Here is a 22,573-nt window from a genome sequence, read left to right as displayed (position 1 = left end):
GGTTACATGTTTCCAGAAGAGCCTGACTATGGTTTATGAAATAAAAGATAACTAACATCTATTTTATCCTTGCAAATTAGACATTCAGAGAAGTCTTCTTAACATACCAACTTCCCTGTCTAGTCACTGGAAAGCAGAAGTTTCAGTTGAAAGCCTCCAGGAGAAGATCTGTCCACAAAAGTTTGGAATTGTAATTAAATGGGCAGGATCTTGCTTTGGAGGTTTTGAAAAGAGTCTGGTCTCATCCATAAAATAGGGTGCTTGTTTTAGGACTGCTTCAGTGAAAGTCCTAAAGGTAAGGATATGTTAAGCACCTAATGATGTTTATTGTGTTTACTGTCTGTCCTCCTGCTGACTGGATATTTTCCCAGAAACATTTTCAAATTGACAGTTACTTGAATTATTTGAGGAAAAATAATAGAAAGCCCTATAAAATTAAGCCAGTTCTGTTCTTTCCTCAGCTATATCTAGACAAAATATGAAGTGATGCTACCCATACTGACCCTACCTGTATCATCTGTGTATTTGGTGAAATGGTGCCTATCCATCATTATGTAAAAGAAAATACTGTGGTAAATGAATCTACCAAAAAGATCTGCAATTTATAAGAGACACACGTTGTATTAACCAGTTAAAGCTACAGACAGACTGAAAAGATGATGTCTTGGTTTTCTTTTTTTCTGGAGAGCTACCTTGTAGGTTAAGAGAAGTTAATTTTTATACAAAATTCTCATCTTAAAATGCGCACTTGTTCTGCTCCCTCAGTCAACAGCAACATGTTATAAAACAACCCTACCTATAATCCAATTGTCTAAGTGCCGACACAGAAAAGCTGTCAAAGTTATCTGTTGGAAATCGAAAAATCAAATAATTACAGCTGAATTCTATACCACAATCAATTACCTTCCTGTCTTTTAGAACTGGCTGGTCACCTCAAGTCTGATCCAGAGCTCCACGATGCAAACACTCAGAAAAAGTCACTGAGCTTGAGTTTTGGTACCCCATCCTCCTTCATTTTGTAGGGGTTACCATCATGCTGATTTCAAGGCTTGAGGCTCACGAGTTCAGTTGTTATTTCACATGGTGCTCTGATTATCACACCTCTTATCAGAGTTAAGACACACATTTACAAGTATCACAACAAACATATACAACAGTGATCATATTTGGAAGTTACCTGGAATTTGCACTGCTGTGCCTTCAACTGAACCCACACTGGTGCCAATCAGGAAATCTGATCCATTAGTGACTTCCGGAAGGGAAAATGATGAAGTTACAAGTTCAATAGTATTTGGCTCCTCAGAGCTTATCGTTGATGGCTCATTTCGATATGGACTGTTTCCAGGGTCAGTGTTGTTTGTTGCAATGTTAGAAGAAATTGTTGTGATTTCCTCTCGACCAAACAAAGTTGATTGTGTTTCTGTGCTTCTATCCAAAGGTTGTGAAGATGAAGCTAGCATTGTAACTGCTTCCTGGTCAGGTTTCAATACTTCACTTTCAATACTATTAGGTGAATCTGAAACAGGAGTGGAAAAAAGCCATGGGATCTCTCCTGTAGTACTCCTGTCATCTTCTGGATGGGGGTTGTTGACTCTCCCAGAGGAAGCTTCAGCTTCCATTGTGCTAACTTTTGGAGCATCTGTGCTCCCTCTTTCTCCAAAATTCAGAAAATCAGTAGGCAAGACATGTATTGAGGGAGAATCTCCAGAAACAGTAGCTTCTTCCTCAACAGCCAAATCAGTTAGAGAGGTTTCTGTCTCCTCTGTCCTGTCTGTTACAAGTCTATTAAAGTGAGGAGTACTTTCAGTAGTTGAGCTTTCTGAAATAGGCTTGAGAGAAAACTCCAGCAGAGAAGACTCTGTTCTGTCGAGAAGGTCTGTAGTGAGTGGCTTATATGTTGCCGCAATATCAGAACTAACCTCTTTGAATGTTCCTTCTGATGAATGATTGGACTGATCTAAATCCTTTGATGACGATGTACTTGGAACGATTACCTCGGGATACTCAGATACTCCATTAACTAACTGAACAGTTACAGAGGATTTAGGAGTCTGAGGTACAGAATAGAAGCTCACTGAATCTGTTTCTTCATACTCTGCTGATGCTGATTTTGTGTTTGTGTATATTGTAGGATCCTTTTCTTCATTCTTGCGAGTTGATACAGTTGTCATTTGGGATGTATGCTGTGTGGTGACAATACTCACATCAAAAATGTCAGTTGTCAAAGCCTCTTCTGTCTCGGTAGTTAAAACTGGTGTAAGAGAAGGAAACACAGACTGCTTATCATCCAGTTCATCCTGGCCCATTCCAGAAAAAACAGAGACAGAGAGTGTTTCACTTTGATCTGCTATTACTCGATTGTTCGATGAAGTATTCAGCTCGTAGATGTCTTCTGTTGTACTTGTTACAACATGTTTAGACTCATGAGGCACATGAGGGCTCACCAGTGATGGTACCGTAGGAAGGAAAATGCCCAGTTCAGAGAGTTCAGTAGTGACGAGAGTTTCTGTTGCAAACGTCATAGCATTCCCTGAAGGCAAATCCTTGACATCTGATTTTGGTCTGTGCCCAGCTGTTACTGATTCACTACTTGGCTGACTGGAAGTGGTCAGACTATCACCAGATCCATGTGTCTTCTCTTTGGTGATGGAAAATTTAGGTGTTGAATCATATTTCTCCCCCTCAGCTGTCATACTATCATCACCACCATATGTTGATTGTAAGACTGAATTTGGCATCGTCTGCACACTTATTATATCTTCAGGCATTGATTTTGAGTGATCCATGTCTATAATAGTTGTTTCTTCTGAAGGGATTTGAAGTCGTTCTTCAATTAGTGTAATATCACCATAGACAGAAACATTCAATATAACACTTCTTTTATCATCAATCATGGGAATAATTTTCTCATATATCCCAGTATCGCTTGTTAGTTCTTCTGATGTAGCTGTCTTTGGCTGAATAGCAGATGGATGTGCCATGATCTCTTTTTCTTCTGTAAAAAGGGACGCTAGTTCTGTGATCACAGTCTGTGATCCATCTGTTGGTGTCTCTGTCGTCATAACTTCAGAATAAAATTCCCCAGGAACACTAGATGAAGCATTTAGTTCCACTTTTGACACAGAGGGTACTGACAAATGAGTAAACATATCAGGAGAAGAGGAATCCAAAACACCAACCCAGCCAGATCCTTCTCCAGAACTTTCAGTTAATACTCTGCCTGGCATTTTTGTTGCTGATGCTACAGGTGATTCTTCTGTTTCAAGATTAGGAGTTCCACTTAGTATGACAGAAACAGGAGTAACACCATCTTTAATAAGCAAATGTGAAGTTTCCTCCTGAGAAACAACTTTAGAAGCAGCTGTTGTCATATCTGTTTCATTTTCTCCTCTTCTATAGTTAGTTTCCTTATTGTGAGGTTCTTCAGTCACAACAAAGTAATGTGTCATCTCTTTAACCTCTTTAGAGCTGAAGATTCTGGAACTCTCTTCTGCTAAAGCTGGGGAACTGGTGATCACTGAGCTGGGGAACTGATCTTCTGTTTCTGACAGCAGCTCAGTTACAGCACTTGTGACTTCTTCATTAACTTCAGCATTTGATTCAGTGCTTTCTCTTTCAAAGTCTTGTGTCTTGTCAGTTGAAAGTTTGGGTCTCATACTTGCAGGATGAGAAGTTTGAGGACTTGAAGTACTCATGATTTCTTCAACAGACAATGTCACTACGGAAGGAATAACAGCAAGCTCGTCTCCCGATCCTTGTCCCGAAAATAATGGATCACCAATGGGCTCATTACTTGTTAGCCTTTCTTCTTTAGGTGTCAGGAGTGACCTGGGAATATCTTTTGTAGGGAGAATATTTTGCACCAACTTCTCCTGTTGCTCTACATCTGTAACTGGAGAGCTTATGTATGTCCTTTCAATATTTGCAGGCTCAGTTACTCTGTCGTGATTAAATGACAAGAGTATTTTTTTAACAGATTCAGTTTCTAATTCCTTTTCTTCTGAATAAGGACTGACAGTTGGAACATTTAAAAATCCCAGATGTTCATGGTTAGCCTGTGTATTTTTAAAGAATGAGTCTGTTGTTGTTTCTTCAGAAGATTCTATAGCTTTTGGTGAAATTTCCCCTGGCCTGTCTTCCCCAGAATGTGTATCATTGACCAAAGGAATCTTTGTAGAAAAAGCTCTCACTGTCAGTTCATCAATTGTTTTCTCTTCCATTCCTATGTCTGTTACAGTCCTCAGTGTCGCTATTTCGTGTTCAGTACTTGTGCCTAACTCATCAGTAGTGAAGGCATGAACCTTAGATGGTGTGCTCACAACTTTTTTGTCATACTTTTCTTGTGTTTCTGGTCTACCAGTGGGTGAAACTGCTGGTTTTGCAAAAGATTCCATGAATGTGTCTGCTTCTCCAGATCCCTGGTCAATAAATGAGAAATTACTTCCAAGTATTTCTTCAGTAGGTCCATTAGACATTAGTCTTGTGTCACTGCTGTCACCTTTGAATTCTTCTCCAGAGCCATGCTCAATCAGGAGAATCTTGCCTACTGAGACAGTTGAAGAACTAGCTTTTGCATTTTTGCTTTCTGCAGATTCAGCTACTGCTTTTGTACTGCCAGTACCATGTGTCACCATGATGTCATGAGGACTGTTACTAACCACTGATTCTGGAGATGATGTGACCTCACTTGTTTCTAAATCTTCAGTTTTAGCTCCTGGTGCAACATGAAATATGAACTCTTTTGTAGAATCAGGACTAGATTTTACTTCAGAAGGAATTATGTAAGTTGGTTCTGTTTCCTGGTTTTGTTCTCCGGGTTTTCCTGTACTAAACACATCCTGGGACATCTGAGTTGCTACTCCAGACTCCTTAGCCAAGTCATCTGATCCAGTACTTGAAACTGATATTGCTGATTCATCTGTTCTTGCATGTTCTTCATACTCTGTTGTTGCATTCATCAGTGAAGCATCATCTATGCTGTAAACTTTTCCTTCGTGCTTTTCTGTCTGTGTTTCAGTGACAGGCCTTAACGGAACTGAAGTCAAAGTAGCAGACTCAATGATAACATCTATGTCTCCAGACCCTGAATCAATAAATGGGGAGTCAGTACTTACCACTTTTCTTGTGGGACCCCCTGAATATATGTCTACTGGTTCTTCTGCTGATCCTTCATTTATAAAAAGCTTCTTCTCTCTCAAGAAAGGAATGGTGGTGACTTTTTTTGTTTCAGAAGTTATGGTACCTGTTACCGGTACTGTTTTTCTGAGCAGGGTGGGCTCTTGACTTACAGTTCTTACTTCATTAGTAGTGCTCCCAAATTCATTCAACTCTGAATTTCCCTCTGCGCCAGTAGCTGAATTTTCCTGACTTGAATAAACAGTGGTCTGTATTTCTTTTTCAACTTCAGTACTCTTTTCAGTTACAAAAGAGCTGGCAACTACTTCTTGCATAATAAACTCAGACACAGAAGTGGTGGCAACAGTTACTTCAGAACTTTGATCAAAAGCAGAATAGAGAGTACTTATTCCACCGGGTAAAGCAGAGGTAATTCCTGAAATGGTTACAGAAATTTCTGTTGGTGATACTGTGCCAGAGCCCAAAGAAACATCTTGCATTGAAAGTGTTTCTGCTACTGTTTCTGTTGTCGTGGCTGAAGTTACAGCGATGTCTTCTTCTACATCTCCGGAGCCTTCTAGAACTATAACAGAAGCAGCACTCACCTCAGGCTTTGCTGTATGATTACTTGTTTCCAGAAGATTTTCAACAGGGGAATTTGCATTAACGGTTGATTTATAATGATCTCCTGGAGCAGGGGTTGCCTCTTCTGGAATGAGATCTTTCACACCTATGCCTACTGTAGCAGTATTAAAAACTGCATCCAGAGAAGCAGTTACAGCAGAACTTTCCACAGTAAATGCATCAGGAGCAGAAGTTACACCAGAATTTTTTTCATCATTTTCCTTTCTTGACATTGTCACAATTTCTGAGAAGACAGAGCTGGATGAATCAGATTCAGTGGTCCCATCTCCAGAAGCTTCATTAGTAATCAAAAGCAAGTGGTTTGTAGCTTTAGTAGAATTCTCCTCGGTTCCATGCCATGTTATGGTCTCTTTATTTTTTTGCAGAGACTGCTCAAATGAAGAAGTAATGGCTATTGATTTATCTGTTGTGGCAACTTCTGACTCACCACTGTAAACAGGTTCTAACATTGCAACATCTGCTGTTGGCTGTGTAACTTCAAGCACCCCTATCACTTCTCCAGCTTTGCTTGGTTGCATAGTACCAGAAGCTTCAGTTTCAGCTATTATAAATGTGTTTGTTTCATTAATTTGAGAAAAGGTTACATTTTTGGAATGTGCAACGCTTTCAATTTGGTCACTTCTCGCTTCCTCAGCTTTTGTGCTCTTAGGTGCACTAGTAACTTGTTGCTTTCCATTGATGAACTGCAAAGCTGGAGGAGTTGTAACGTCAGTAGTATTTTCACAGTCATCTTCTTCATCAAACTCTATAAAGTCTGGAAAGAAAGGATCCAATATTATATATTCAGACGAATCCTGCACAGAGTCTGAAGTACAGGGTTCAGTCTGAGTTGATTCTGCATCAATGTGGGGTTCATCTATTGCATGAGGAAGCATGTGGCGATTGAACAGATCCAAAAATTCATTCACCGGATGATCTGAAAAAAAAAGAGAGCTTTTCATAATCCCTAAGTGACAGTAATGGTTGTGCATTATAGTAGACATATGAAGTACAAAGCAATCCATCAGAGAAAAAACCAAACAAAACAAAACAAAGTAAAATTCAAAATTAAACAGTAAGTTCAGTGTATTCTTCTATTGACACAAAGTTAAATGCTGCCACAGTGTTTGACTTTATAGTTGAAGCCTTTGTGTGTATTGAACAAATTTATTATGTAGTAGAGTCGATTGCCATGTGTGTTTAGTCCCAAACCCACACCTGAGCTAACTTACCCTACACTATTCAGCAGAGATAAGAAATGGACGAGATGAAAAAAATTTTTAGACCAAAAGGTTCTGGTCCCAACTTGGAGCAACTGTTTCCATGGATTTGAGACGCTAGCAAACCTTTACCAGAAATTGAACTTAGACAATGCTAAGCAAGGCAAACTCTAAAATAAAACAGGACATGTAGAATATGCCTCTGCCTCTCCATTTATTCTCAGTATAGAGTAATTCAGATTACTAGGAACACCATAAAAACTACACCAATTGCTCTATTCTTCATACTTGGACTTAGGTCAATAAATTCTCGCTTTACAAAGTTGTTGCTATTTGGCATTATAAAGCATTATGAAGCACAAATCCAAGATTCAAAAATCAATCACCATTCAGACTATAACATAAATAAAGTCCAGTTTTCTTCAGTTTACCACTCTCTTTGAATTATACACACTACCACAGATCGCAAACCTCTCAAATTTTTGTCTAGATGGTCAAGCAGATAGAGGAGGAAGAAAGTTTTAAGTAGACAAGGCTTTAACTGCAGAAACCCTTGTGAATTCCTCTGAGATTTAGAATCCCAAGTTCCATAGACACTTTTTAAATGTGACGTCTCAGCATAAATATTACTTCAAACCTTCTGTTCCAGACAATAGATGCTACCCTCATTAAAAAAAAAAAAAAAAAAAAAAAAAAGATACAACAGACTCGGAAAAAGGCAGAATTTTAGGCGTGGCCAGCTGACCTGAAGCTGAAAACTTTGTGCTGAAATCTTATTCCATGAATTTATCTTTATTTTGAGTCTGTGTTTATAACCGTTTTGTCCAAAGCAAAACTACTGTTTGCTGGTATAAACTGGTGAACCCAATGGAAGTTTGTCTACATCTGCCAGTAGAGGATATGAGCCAACATACAGGATTCCTGTCTTACAGTGCTGTCCGCAATGATTGCTCCCCAAAGAACATTTGCAGGTATTCTGGCATACCCAGTATATGATAGAACACATTTTTTCAGTATATCTTCCTCATTAAAACTAAAAATGTGAGAACCTGACAGGTAAAGTATTTCATTAGTTTGAAGTAATTCCTCTGCATGTGAACATCATTTAACCTCTATGACTACTGAGCCCTCAGAGATAATCAGGTGGTCCTTCTGGAAGAGAAAATATTAAATCACATTAAACTGATGCAGAGCACTGTGAAAAGCTTGTGATTTATTTTTCTAAACCTCCAGCTGAAAAGTAAATGGCAATTTCAAATCTGTTTTATAAAGAACATATAAAAAGGTGCCCGGAATCTGAGGTTTTGATCTAATTGTTAAACAACTTGGGAACAATTAAGATTCATGCTAGCCTTACAGAGAATAAATCACCCTCATCATTGTGTATTTCCACACAAATATTTAGATTGTACAGCACTAATCTCAGTGTTCCCAGTGCAACAAAAAAAAGAGGTTGTTTTTAACCTAATTTCTGCCTGGCTATTCCATACTGCCCCAATAAAGCCCGGCATTTACTCTGTCCTGTGACAGCACTATTAGATGACTGTAGAACTGAAACTCCTTCTGTCTCCCTCGCATATGCTTGTGGGGAGTTGTTTTATGCAATGCTTGTAAACGGAGAATTTCTACCTGTTCCTTCCTCCAGCAGGTTAGAAATATTTCCAGAGGCTGCCTGATGCCACTGAAAAACATACGTTCTGCAGCTATTTAGAGTCTTCCCAGATCTCCCTTTCAAATTTTATTCAAACAGAAGAGCAATAGTTATTATTTGTCCAAGATTTGCAATATGGGGTGAAGAAGCATGTCTAACATTACTTTCAAAATGCAGAAATTTTAGCAAACAGCAACACTAATCATACTGAGGAATCACATTTTCATAAAAGTAGAAAATCTGATCAACACAGAATTGTACACATTCTTTTCAAAACCGTGAATGCAAGAATACATGGGAATTCAATAACTGAAAGGGGAATGTTAAGTCAAAGCTGCTAGGGAGCTTTGAGAGTTTTGGATTCTCAATAAATTCACTATAAAATAACCATACCAACACACAGAACCTAAGAATTACATATAGAAAGGTCCACGGGCAAGAAAGGCGGCTTGTATGTCTGCACAGCATAAGAAGGAATATGTATAAATAACCTGGTATATAGACTAATGTGGCACAAGGATTAATTATAATTTTGTACACAGCTGTTAGGATTGTGTGCACAAAGCCTGTAGCATGCTTTTACACAGAACTACACATTAAAAAAAATTACAAAACCTGGATGGGACTGGATAGGCTGTAATTTATAGGAGGGTACCATGACTAACAAGTTCTGACCAGTGTATTATTTTTGTAGCAGTGCACACCTGGGAGTCCCTCAGATTACTAGCTCACGCTAAATCATTTATGGTAGGTAATAAATTTAATGAACAACATCTGTTCCAAATTCATCTAGAAGATATATACAAAATCTTACATATGCAAAGATCTCTATCAGATCTTACTTTTACTTTGTTAGCTTTTTCAAGATCTCACATGCCACAAAGATCCACATAAAAGAACCTTAGTTAAAGGTATGATATTCCAATAATAAACTGTCAGGAGGCTCTTCCATTAAATACTAAAAGTTTTTGTAATGTTGTGGGTTTTTTTGTTTTTTGGGGTTTTTTTTTGTTTGTTTTTGTTTTTGTTTTTTTCCCCAAGAAAAAAATTAACCAGCTTTTAGGAAAATAGTAAAGAATCCAACTGATTTTTTTTTTTTTTTAATTTAAATAGAATTTATTCTCTATTCTAGAGCTTTTTATTCAGTGCCAGCAATCAAGTTGCCAATGCTTAGGGTTAAGATGTATGGAAAACTCTCTTAAACCCCAGAGATAGTAAACAATCTACATTACAATATAATTCATATAACGTATAACCTTGTCCTCTCAGAGTAAGACACCAGGATAATAACCTAAGTGCTACCATAAAATATGAATATAGGAGGAAAAGGTCTTATCTGTTGAACTGGTTTGTTAGACCCTTGAGGCAGACACATGAACACTTGCAATAGTTTTAAACTGTCTAGATGTAGCTGACATATGTTGCCCCTATTTATGTTCATGTCCATTCCAGCTGCAGGCAAAGACATACAGACCTGAGACTATTAATAAGAGACAAAACAAGGACTTTAAAGGAAAGGAGTTTGGGTCCTAATTATGTTTATCAATAGCTCGTACATTATCATGGCAAACAAGCCAAAAGGAACAGTCATTCAAAGAAGTGGTTTTTTACTAGTCCTCCAAGAAAAAGAAAGTAAAAACAGGTAGCTAAGAGTAGTAAAAAGCAAGGGTTGTCAATTTAGACTGCCAATCTAAACAAGTCCTAAAGGAGATTTATCAGTAAAGCCTCTTACAGAGGAAAGTGATGAGGTATGCACTGAAGTAGAGATGGAATAGATAGGCGGATGAGTGTATATGCAGCCTAGGGTGCTTCTTAATCCATTTAATATGTCTGGATGGTTTAAATTACCTGTATGGAATACGCATCTATCTCAGTAACAGTCAACTATGTGTAAGAAATGGAAATCCCTCTGGCTTTTTAGCCACAAGAGAACTTGACTGCTACTACCTATAGTCACAGAGCGACTGACTGAGGTGGCATTAATTTCTATTACAACCCTCTTAATGACCATTGGTTCTAAATTCACATTAATTTTTCACTGGATCAAATGTAAAAGTTGCCTCTATGCTACTGATGGACAAGCTAACTTCTGCACATCCAAAAAATGTGTAACACGTAGTAACATTTTTTCTTGAGAAGATTTTTAATATTCTGCAAAGAACCCTAAAGGGCTTTTCCAAGATAGTTTCTGAGGGACCAGGCAATAAAAAGCATTTTCTCTCTCAGAAACCTTCAGCTAAGTAGCTGAAGAAGAATTAATAGAGAATTAAATAGAAAACAGATTCTGATGCTTTCTCAACTTCCAAAACCCAAAATATTTCATTCAGAAAACTTATGGATTTAGCATGGTTTTGTGAAGTCTCATACAAAGTAGGACTGTTAACATCTAATCTGGTATCCTGTAGGTAACAATTTCACCTATAAATTCCTGCAATTTGTCCATTTATTGCTTTAGAGCAACATGCTGAGTTGTTTGTGAGAAGGAATAGAGTTGAGTCTTTTGTTGAATGACTAGAGGTCTGAGAATCCCATGAAATTCAGAGAGATTCATAAAATGTCCTATGAACTTTGAATCAGTCCCTATATTTCGATTAGAATAGACCTAAAAAGAAAAAAAAAAAAATAAAAAGAAGACCAAAACCATTTTGGACTGTCTGTTTCAAAAGCATGTTGTTTTGTTGCATAATGTGACGGTATCACTAACGCCATAATGTTCACTACCAAGAACCTATATCCACAAGACAGGCTAGCATAAAAAAATAAAATAGTTTGCGTTAGTCAAATTTCTTCGTAACCAGAAAATTTTGGTTTTGGCTTCAAGAGAACTATATCAGGGTGAATTCAGACCATAGTATGACTAAAATGTCATTAAAATATTGTATACATGTGCTTTTGTATCAAATTTCTGCAAATGTAACTGTCAGCAACTGTGAAAAATGTGGTAACTTGGAACAAAAATTAAAAATGTTTGGCTAGGGAAGAAAAGCAATAAACAATTTATTTTAAGATAAAAATTGAGAAAATCTAAGGGGTTTCCCTCCTGTGTGTACTGGTTAACTACTCTCTTTTCCATGTTAAGTCACCTTGCTTCTTATCCACAGATATGTACTCTACATTTATTTTTATATGCCTCCTCTTCTTTACTACAGTTGGTCTGCAGGGTACCATGGTCACCACCTCCTGCAGAACACTCCCATCACACACATGACGATAAAGTTGCATTACCTGGCAAGAGTCTTAAACGTCACATCCAACTGATTGGAGGCTCTGCGACCAATTTCAGAGGTGTGTGGGACTAGAACCAGAGGACAAGCAAAAGACTGAACACCTGGCAGTTAGCGCAACGGTTCATGTTGTCGTGGAAGAACAGACCATCAGCTTAGGCAGGCTGTTAAATGACAGCTCAAGTCAGATGTCTCAAGCTTCATAACAGCTATTGATCAGAACCTTACTAATTCAAAAAAGTCACTAAAGGAACAGATTGTAAAAATATGCTACGAAAAGCACTACTGACGGCAATGAGGACTGAAGGCAGACGCATGAATATTTATCTTCTAATTTTTGTGCATCCATAGAATTTGCTGCCAATTGACACTGCTATGACAAGCAGATCCAAGCAGAAAATCCACGGAATATTTCAGTAAACATGCACATTGTGTTTGATTAAGAGTCTTTGAATAACCTAAAAGAATGGCTTTAATGTGTTATCTCAAAATCCCTGCACACTTGTGGGACGCTCCTGACAGATTTGCAAAGGTGGCCAAGAGTGAACCCACAGCCAGCAGACTTAAATTCAGCCAACAGGTGTCTCCACTTCATCTGGAAAATATTTAGGAGTCCTCAAAGTAGATGTTCAAAACGGTTTGTTTAAACCCTCTGGAAGTCCAGTATAGTCTCATAACTGGGCCTAGGAGAGGATCTAGCATGAGGAAAGACTTAAACAGCTTTATGTCATTTACTGACTCCCCTGAACCTCAGCTCTGCCAGGGACCAGATCTGAAGTCTGGGTGGATTCAAGTAGCTTTATGACTACAGCTTGCTGAATCTCTTCCAGCGAAACAAAACTCAACCAATTCCACAGGAATCTGTCAGTCTCACTGAATATATTTTAAGTGCATATTGTAGAAAGAAGGAAGTGATCTGATAAGGTGCCCCCCCATACAAAAAAACCCTATATTTTTTTGTTTCAAAACCCTTGTATTTAGGGGTTTTTCTCCCCTTTAAAATATTACATTTAAATTGAAACAAAAAGCTTCAATTTTACAGAAATAAAACATTCTGATAACATCTTTTGGGCCATTTTGTTTCATAGAAAAGGGTTTTTTTTTTAATTGTTCTTTTCATCTCATTTCAAAAGAAATACGATTTTGAAATACAGACGTTCCTGCTGAAGGAAAATTCCAAGTGTCAGCCTTCGGTACATGCAATTCCTCTAACTTGTGCCATCTTGTAATATCATTAACCTACCTAAGCACGGTCAAAGTGCAACAGTGCTTCAGGCATACCCCATCTCCCCTGTCAGGAAAAGGTGGGAATACTGCCAAGGTGCTGGTCTAAGGTGTTAAAGAAACATGGCTACTATTATACACACCTAAGTAAAAGACAACAAAGAAAGGTCCAGAAATAATTAAATTTTTGATTATTTTAATCCTTCTACCTCACATTAACATGACTAGTATGTATGATGAGGTCTAGTAAAATCCAGTTCTTGATTACTGTTCAGTCTAAATAAACAAAAGGTTTTATTTAGTTCACTTAAAAATGTTCCCCAGCTGGATATACATTTCTAAAAGTTTTGTTAGCTTTGGCTCCCTTTAGAAATGCTTAAGGATATAGGGCATGTTTCAATAGGTTGGTGTGGGTTTTTTTAAACCTTCTAAATTTTATCAAAATTTATGTTTTGTTCTCCCTCTGACAGTCAAAAGAGAAGTTTGCATTTTTTAAATCTCAGCACCAGTAAAAAAAAAATAAATTAACAAACTGTATATAAATTGACCTTGCATAAACATCTCAACTACTCAAGTGAATTTCTGGAAGAAAGTATTTGAAAATAATAATTTTTGCACAGCTGGCTGGGTAGGAGTTGAAAGTAATTCAAGGTGGGTGGTCAGTCTTGCCTACTCTAATTCACTTATCCAGTCTGCTTTACCACATTTGTGTGTCTCTGTTTCTATGCAAGATACAGTCCTGTTGAAAACCTGAGTATCAATTGCTGGCATGTTACTAAACTGCAGCCTTTTTACAGCTGTACCATTCCCCTAACCTCCGTCTTGATAGAGCTGCTGGCTATGACCAGAAACACCTGTGGAAAGTGGATGTCGCTTATGTGGACATCTGTTTTGCACAGGGCTCTGGCCTGCATGGATGTGCTTTAGACACCCCTGCCAAATTTTAAAGTAATAGACATGATGATGCAAAAACCATGTCAGAAATAAAGGAACCATTTTATTATAAAAGCATATCACAAAACCTTCTGGCAATCACTGGCGTTTCCTTCAGCCTCATTGCTTCCTGTGTTCCTCTCCTGACACAGTGGTAAACTTTTTAAGAAAAAACAGATTGAGTAAAATGTCAAGTAGTTAAAAATGGCACCCTTGCAGTGTCAAGTCTAAGCTCTAGCAAGTTCAGGATACAGTTCCCTGGATAATGACTGAATATTTGTCATACAATATTCTAGGAACAACTATTCTCACTGCCTTTCTACTCCAATATGTCATTAACAAAATGACACTCCAGTCAGTGGTGTCTCCTCCTGAGCAGTCCCTGACATGAGCAACCTTCCCATGACAAAATTTTACTTACTGCCTACAGAGAAGACAATTCTAAAACTCTGCAGGGCTAAACAACCCAAAATCAAACAACTGGCAAGTAATAAATCATTTACTCCAGCTGAATTCCTAAACAAAGCAAAAAGTCAGACTGTGCAGTCACATGGTATCTGGATTAGCTGGTCTGTCTGGAGATGATAGATAGATTAGATAGATTAGATAGATAGATAGATAGATAGATAGATAGATAGATAGATAGATAGATAGATAGATAGATGCATGTATAAAAGTCCAACTCCACAGGACAGCTCACCGGTTCAGGAATTAAACAGAAGAGCTGGCTAGGAAGGAAAGCAACTGCTCACCAAAACAACTTCAGCATTTATATCATGTCTGGTATTCCATGAATGAGGCGGAAACAGTGAAATATGAACCGGTCTTGCCCTTTCCTGGCCCACTTCATTGCCATTCCTTTATTACACTTACACCAGGGCAACCTCAAATGCTTCTGCCATTACACAAAAGGACCAAGAAGGAATGAGCTCTGGCCCTACTAACATGGTAAGAGAGTGTCCCCTCCCAGAATAACCAAAAATGACTTATGACAACAAAAATTTGGGGCAAGAGTCAAAGTTACAATGCTGAAACAGAAGTCCACCATTTGACTGCTCCCGTGGCTGCTCAGATGTGAATAGGCCTGTAATAAATATTCCTTCCCCTGTCCTTTTCTCCAGTAATGTCAACAATATTTGGCTTTAGGAGCAAACTGACAGTATACTCCTTAATGTGGCAGTTCTGGAAAAAGATAGGTTGATAACATATTAGTGTAGAAGCAATAAAGGTTGGTTTACATAATAAGATGTGCTAAATTTTACTTTCTTAATCAAAGCATTTTTTTCTCAAAGGAGGAATTTTATGTGGTCAAAATAAAACCGGAAAACATTCTGATGTTCAAGTTCTAAGACAGGCAGAAGTGTTTATATATGTGGCTATATATTGATGAGAAAAGGAAGGAAGAAAGGAAAGGAAGGAAAGAAGGGAAGAAAGGAAGAAGGGAGGGATGAAAGGAAGAAAGACAGAAAGAAGGAAAAAGGCATAAAGAATGAGAGAGAAAGAGAGAGAGAAAGAGAGAAAGAGAAAGAGAGGGAGAAAGAGAGGGAGAAAGAAAGAGGGAGAAAGAGAAGGAGAAAGAGAGAGAAAAAGAGAGAGAAAGAGGGAAAGGGGGAAAGAGGGAAAGAGGGAAAGAGGGAAAGAGAGAAAGAAAGAAAGAGAGAAAGAAAGAAAGAAAGAGAGAAAGAAAGAAAGAGAGAAAGAAAGAAAGAGAGAAAGAAAGAAAGAGAGAAAGAAAGAAAGAGAGAAAGAAAGAAAGAGAGAAAGAAAGAAAGAGAGAAAGAAAGAAAGAAAGAAAGAAAGAAAGAAAGAAAGAAAGAAAGAAAGAAAGAAAGAAAGAAAGAAAGAAAGAAAGAAAGAAAGAAAGAAAGAAAGAAAGAAAGAAAGAAAGAAAGAAGAAAGGAGAAAAGAGAGAGAGGAAGATGAAGAGAGAGAGGGAGGGAGGGAGGGAAGGAAGGAAGGAAGGAAGGAAGGAAGGAAGGAAGGAAGGAAGGAAGGAAGGAAGGAAGGAAGGAAGGAAGGAAGGAAGGAAGGAAGGAAGGAAGGAAGGAAGGAAGGAAGGAAGGAAGGAAATCCTCCCTATGAAAAATGGTTTGTGTTCTGAATAACTGTTCAAAGAACTAAAGTGATGATGATGATGATGATTACAGCACCTGATCTATGCCACAACTGTCGTTTTACAGAAGTTTATATATTTGTACTATTACTTACTATGATGCTCTTCTGACATTTTATTCCCTACAATTTTTCAAGCACCTCTCAGGTACCTCATAAGCACACTTTTAACTGAATGTCTGCACAAGCCCACTGGTCATGCTGCCAGCACTTAGAATCACAGCTGATTAGATACACTGGCTGCGGTTCCTGCTCCTTTTGGGGAGTTATTTAGAGCTATTAATCATGTAGCAACATACACTCATTCTGTCATGGCAAATGTTTCTTTAAGCTTCAGTTTTCTTCATTGAAATATGACCAAAGCTTTGCTGGAATAGCCCACTGCAGGGTAGGTCACCCTTGTCCTAAACCCCTCTGCTTGTGCAAAATGGCTTGAGTTGCTACAGCAGTAGCAGTAGTAATAACTCAAGTGTACAGCAGTATCAGTAGTAACTCAAGTTACTACAGTATCTTCATAATATCTTAAATGCAAATATCTGTTTTAGAATATACGGTTAGATAGATTATGCATGTAAATATTGACATACGTGGCACATGGATTTTTGCACACAGATCTGAGTCTCATGCTTTGCAAATATTACTCCAAAGATGCAGAGTGGATTCTGCACTTCCAATTTTAATGGAGTATTCTTAGCATCATCCATTGACTTGTGGGAAAAAAGTTGAAAAGATTTTAGATTTAGCTATAAGACTTAATAAACATGATTGCTTTGGGTATTAAAAATCCAAAGCAGCCTAAGGATAAACCGGATTGTCAGTTAAACCAACGCAAGTTGTAAAAGCCCTACTGCTGCAGACAGAATGACGCAGTGTGACTCTCAGACACAATTTTAGGAAAAGGACTACAGAGACATATGCTTGAAAGCCTTTCAAAAAGTACTAAACAGTATCTTAATACATGCTTTCTACCTGGATCGACTTTTGGGGTGCCTTTGATCCTCACATTTTCCTGAACTCTGCAGAGACATGTGAACAGCAGATGAAATAGAAGAGCAGAGCAGAGAAGAAGCCTGATGCAGCAAATACTCTAGAACAAGCTTATAACTGGAAAAGACTTATCTGAGAGCAAGCTGCAGCACACCTGTAAATATTTAACCATTTCATTGCTCAGAGTTAGGAAAAGAACATATAATGCATACAGAGCATGATCTTCTTTTTAACCATCTAGTCACATGTATATATAAAAATGGTTTCATTTTTCTTTTAAGAGCAGGACATTTTCCATCTTTTTTTTTTTTTTTTTCTTGGCAAAAAATGGAACATTTGTTTTGGAAAAATATTAAGTTGGTTTTAGAAACACTTGGTTTTTGAAAAATATATTTTTGTTGGACAATACTTGAGAACAAAAGTTTCAACCAACTACAGCTAAAAATAGATGCCTAGTTGTGGTAAACATGGTGTAGCACTAAAAAAATGACAGAGGTGAGCAGACTTTTGACTACAAACCTATTAGCAGAAATTCCATCCTATACTAGCATGATTATATGACTACTGAATCACACCTTACAGGTTCTGAATGTGGGCAGCGTAAACTCAAAAAAAGCATATAGCCCAAGGAGCCAAATAATTCAATTAAGGTAAGAACAAATAAATGATTGAGTGACATTTTGGAGACACAGAAATACTTGTTTCTTTGATTTTCATAGTGTTCCTACTTCACGTACTGTAGAGTATACCACTAGTTTACGCCCTCTTAAGTCATCTGGTAATGCTGATAACACAATACCATAATTCATAAATAATAAATATAAATAATATAAATATAAATATAAATAAATCATAATAAAATTCATTGATGAGTTTTTCAAAGAATATGAACTACTCCATAGAAAAAGATAGATAATTTCAACTTCATGTTCCCAAAGGTGACACAAAATATACAGCAGACATTCTGAAGATATCCTGATTTGTGCCAGGAAATAATTCACAAGTATATTGAAAGACACCTGAGGGCATTATGTATATTATTGATCAAATTTATCATCTATACACTTCCAAAAAGAGGCGACAGAAAAAGACTAGGTGTATTAGCAGGGATTAATTCAATCATTAAATCTAAAATGTGCAAAGAACAACTGCAAAAAGACCACCAAAAACTACATAATGAAAAAGAAAGAATAGCCAATAGTGCTATTTTATCAGACTGATTATCAGTTGATCCATCGTAAGGGAATGACTCTCTATTAAGATCTTTAGCCTTTGAGACATTTGTAAGAATATCTTTATTTGCAATTCCAGGATCACATCCTGTATTCACTCAGAGTTTCACTGTATCCAATGAATCATTTTATGTAAAGTAACAGCATATAGATAATATTTTCTGAAAGCAGCAAGAAAGATGATACCCTCATCATAAATACGAAGATTTGTTACCATCTGGATACATTCAGAAAACTTTGGTACAGAAAACCACTTTCCTCAAAAAAATTAATTCATACTGTGTTTCCATGTAAAAGACAACTCATCTTTTCTGCAATAGGATTTCTTAAGACTTTCTCCACATGTAAACAAAGTTTCTAAAAGGATTCCTCTCCTTCACAGCAGAAGTATGAAAAACTACATTGTACCTATGAATAAAATTCCTTCATTTCCCTCATGAATAAACAAAGAGCTATAAGAAAGCTAGAAATGTGTAATCCCTATGTGTAGATCTGAGACGTTTCCTTGGAAACAATGCAAAAACAGCAGGGAATGTGTAGGCATCCTCTGAACAGTATTTAATGTGAGGGCACTGTTCCTTGTATCTATGGCAGTCTATAAAGGAATGTGAAAAAAAGAGAAATTGTTCTATAATAAGTCTTCAGGAAGAGCCAGCAATAGTGGCCTAAAGACTACTTATTAATCCACAGTCTTAGCTTCTTGTGAAACTTTCTAAGTATCAAGTTTCAGCTCTGTTGGATATGGGGTTGGTTTTTTTCTTTTGCTTTGTTTTGGAAAAAGGAGCAGTGTTCAAAAATCTTTAATTTATTACAATTACTCGGTTTTTAGGGCTTGCTTTCATACAGGGCATCTTTGCCGTTGCATTTTAAATATGAATTATATGTAATTGTGTCCAACCTATTTTAAAAAGCCCTTCACAGCACCAGTACAACGTGAGTGTTCTAATATAGAAAAATTCCAACTAGTTTAATTAAGAAACATGTCTATTAGTTTGGGTTAAATATGTGACACAGATTTGTTCTGAAGGAAAAAACTGCCTTGTTATAGAATGAATCAGTTTTAAGTTTTAAGTGTTATGAAGACATTCTGATAAGTATCATCCCCACATCCCCATAACAATTCTGCTCTCAATCACCTCATTGGAATTACTATGGTGTAGCTACACTGAGCAAGATGATATCAGAATCTGTCCATGTTACTTTGCATTTAACACTTCAGTTACTCTAGACAAAACAAGAACTTGGCCGTCCCTGTGCCAGGTTTTATGAATAACACAGAGATTTCAGTCATTCAGTGCATGAAAATGACTTGAGTAGCTACTGGACATTGACAAACATGTTTCATTTGGATATGTGATTCAAAAGCACTAGGTGGTTTTCTTTCTTAGCTGAACACGCAAGCCCATGTGATTCAAACCAAAACACTACCAGGAAGGACCTCATTACTAATTCAAACACTGAAATAAGACCATGTCCACTGACTGCAGCACACTCAGGGCAGCAGGGAATGTGGTCTTTCTCCAGGGTTGATGAGGAGCAGCAGCTGCCACAGTAATCAGCTGGAACATTACAGTTAATAATGAGACAAGCCCAGCCCTCCTCTAAATAAATAGGAGATTTTGCTTTTATTAAGATGGGAAGTTGGTTCAGCCCGCATGAGGCCACTTCTACTATTCCTTCAACATCCCACCAGAAATTAATTCAAGTGTCTAGTTGCGCAATACCAATAAACCTTGGCCACAGAACACCACGGCCAAATGCATACAAGTTGAAATGTACTTGTAATTTAAATGGTACTTTTCTGACCATAATGTTTAGGTAAATTTGGAACTATTCACTTAAGTGCATGATGGTGATCTCAAGAATGAAGCATTTGCTAAGAAAGTTGAATGGCTTTCACTGGCAGGGAAGTCCTTTTTATATACACCCACTTGGGCGTGTTATCAGTCATCACGTAAATCAGCAGAATGCAGGGAATGTAGGACAGCTTATTTGCTTTACAATAAACTTTGATTTGAAATAGGTCCTATGAATAAACAATAGGTTTCAGTAGCATATACTTTTCATTTGAGGAAAAACAAATGGTGCTTTGAGCACATAAAAGACAAAGTCTCTTCACCTTCAGAAGAATTCTCTCTGACACAATAATTAATACAGAATTTTTGAAAGGTACACCAAGAATAGCACGTAGCACATGTGTGTATACTACAAAGAACAGTGTCCACATAGATATTTGCCAGTGGGCATAAATAAAATAACTTAAAAGAGAACAATGTGGGTACAGGTGCAGGCAGATACAAGCCTGTAAGCTGCATGCTTTTAAACTGGCGCTATTGCAAGTGAGGTGCTGTCTGGAAATGGTGTTGTGAGGCATTCTGCTCCTGTCCCTCCACGCCATCGTCTGGTCTGGCCATAGCACCATCCTGACACCCACAGCCTAAGGAATAGAGCCAGTGTCTTGCCTCCCAGCATGCTTCCAGAGCACTTCCACTCTCCCACGCATACATTCCCCTCAGAAGTTAGCAAAATGAAAGCTGAAAGGGGACATGGTTATTCTCTATAACTGAGCAGAGAAATAAAAGTATCAAGGGATAAGTGTCAGGAAGAAAAAAGACCTATTCAAACTAAAGACAATGCTGGCAAGAATAAACATGGGTATGAACTGGCCAAGAAGCAATTCAGGCTAGATATTAGAATCAGACTTAAAGAGGGCCATGATGATCTGGGACAGCCCCCCAGAAGGAACTGTGAAGACAACAGGATTAAATTAATTTTAAGACAAGGCCTAAAATGGATCTGAAAAGACTCTATTCTACCTTTTTTGTTAAAGTTTATGACTATGACTCATTACTATTCTGCATTTCTTTCAAATTTCACATGCCCTCTTACACTGCTAAGACAGAAATATGCATGTCAGGGAATTACATGTTGAAACACAAAGGTTTGTAACCTCTTTCCATAAAATTCCACATCTACAAAGCACAAGTTCCTGCAATTTCATTCTGTTCAAAGCTGGAGGGGACAAGAAACCAGACAGAGCTGGTGTGAGTCCCAGGGTCCAATAAGCACTTTGAAACATATTCACTAAGTAAAGACTTTTAAATGTCTCCAAAAAATGCAGGTGTGCAAATTACTCCTGATACAGACAGGAGTTATGTTTCCAGCATCCCCTCAACCACTGTTAAACAACACCCCCACAAGCATTTTTCAGCTCATAAAAGCTTTATGAGCTGAAAAGTTTCTTCAGATTTGGAGGGTTTTTTTCAGCTACTAATCCATTACCTTCCAGCAACAGCATCAGACCTCACCACTACAATACATAAGAGCTATGAGAACACAAAAGGGCCCGGGATGGCAAGTTTTGCATCTCTTCAGTGAAAGACAAACTCCTCTGTCCTATCTGGTTACGAAGCTGCTAACATGATAATACATCACAGTGCAGGGCTATTTTGCTTTCTCACTTTCACAACACAGTCACGATCCCAAGGGAATGGGAATAGCCTGTTGTTCCACTCAAGTGAATGAAGTCCCAAGCTCCTTCCATTATGAAACATGTGCATGGTCCTTTCTGTAGCATAAAAAGGGATGTTGCCCCATGCACAAATATATTTTCCTCATTAACTGGAACACCTGCCCTAGATCTGCCCATGTGCCATAGGCCCTCAGAAGAACCATGTCTTATCCCTCATTAATTTGTGCACCTGCCTCACACTTGCTCACATGGAAGTATATGGATTGTTTGTACAATACATTTTCTCAGTGAAAACTGGTGTATTATACAAATAAGCAGCTTAATCCATTCAGGGGTGTGTTCTTTCTTATCAGCACTAGAGTGCATTTTCCAGAATTTAAGTTAATGAGCTTGACCTTCCACCAGGTCCCCAAATTAACTCTGTTTCCATGGGTAAATTTTTTTGTCTAAAAGTAACTGAAACTTCCTTTATGAAAGTTTTAACTGATTGCAAGCATATATTTTAAAAACTAGGAGTATAACTATTTACCTTTCGGATGGCATAAGAAAATAAGTCCTCTAGGAGAAATGTTTTATGGTCTAATAAATTTAAGGGCTTTTTGTATAAAAAAAATTTCGAAAATATTTAATGACATCTTTCAGTTATGTATTGTACTACTTCGTATTAAGGGAGGTGTGTATACCTAAAACAGCCTAAGAACTTTGCCCCCATATTTAATTGGATTCAACCCAGTCAACATTCAACGTCTTTCAAGTACAGCTTGAGTCTACACTAATAA

At 37.6% G+C, this 22,573-nt stretch overlaps 1 protein-coding gene across 1 annotated transcript in view; it reads right to left on the bottom strand.

Annotated features, from left to right (window-relative positions):
- VCAN (versican) overlaps positions 1–22,573 on the bottom strand; it is a 112,685-nt gene that overhangs the window by 29,364 nt on the left and 60,748 nt on the right. The gene's annotated exons all lie outside the window — the stretch shown is intronic.

The sequence above is a fragment of the Athene noctua genome, chromosome Z, assembly GCF_965140245.1.
Source record: "Athene noctua chromosome Z, bAthNoc1.hap1.1, whole genome shotgun sequence".
Lineage (NCBI taxonomy): Eukaryota > Metazoa > Chordata > Aves > Strigiformes > Strigidae > Athene > Athene noctua.
Note: the sequence above shows the minus strand (reverse complement) of the source record. Positions and strands in the feature narration are given on the sequence as shown.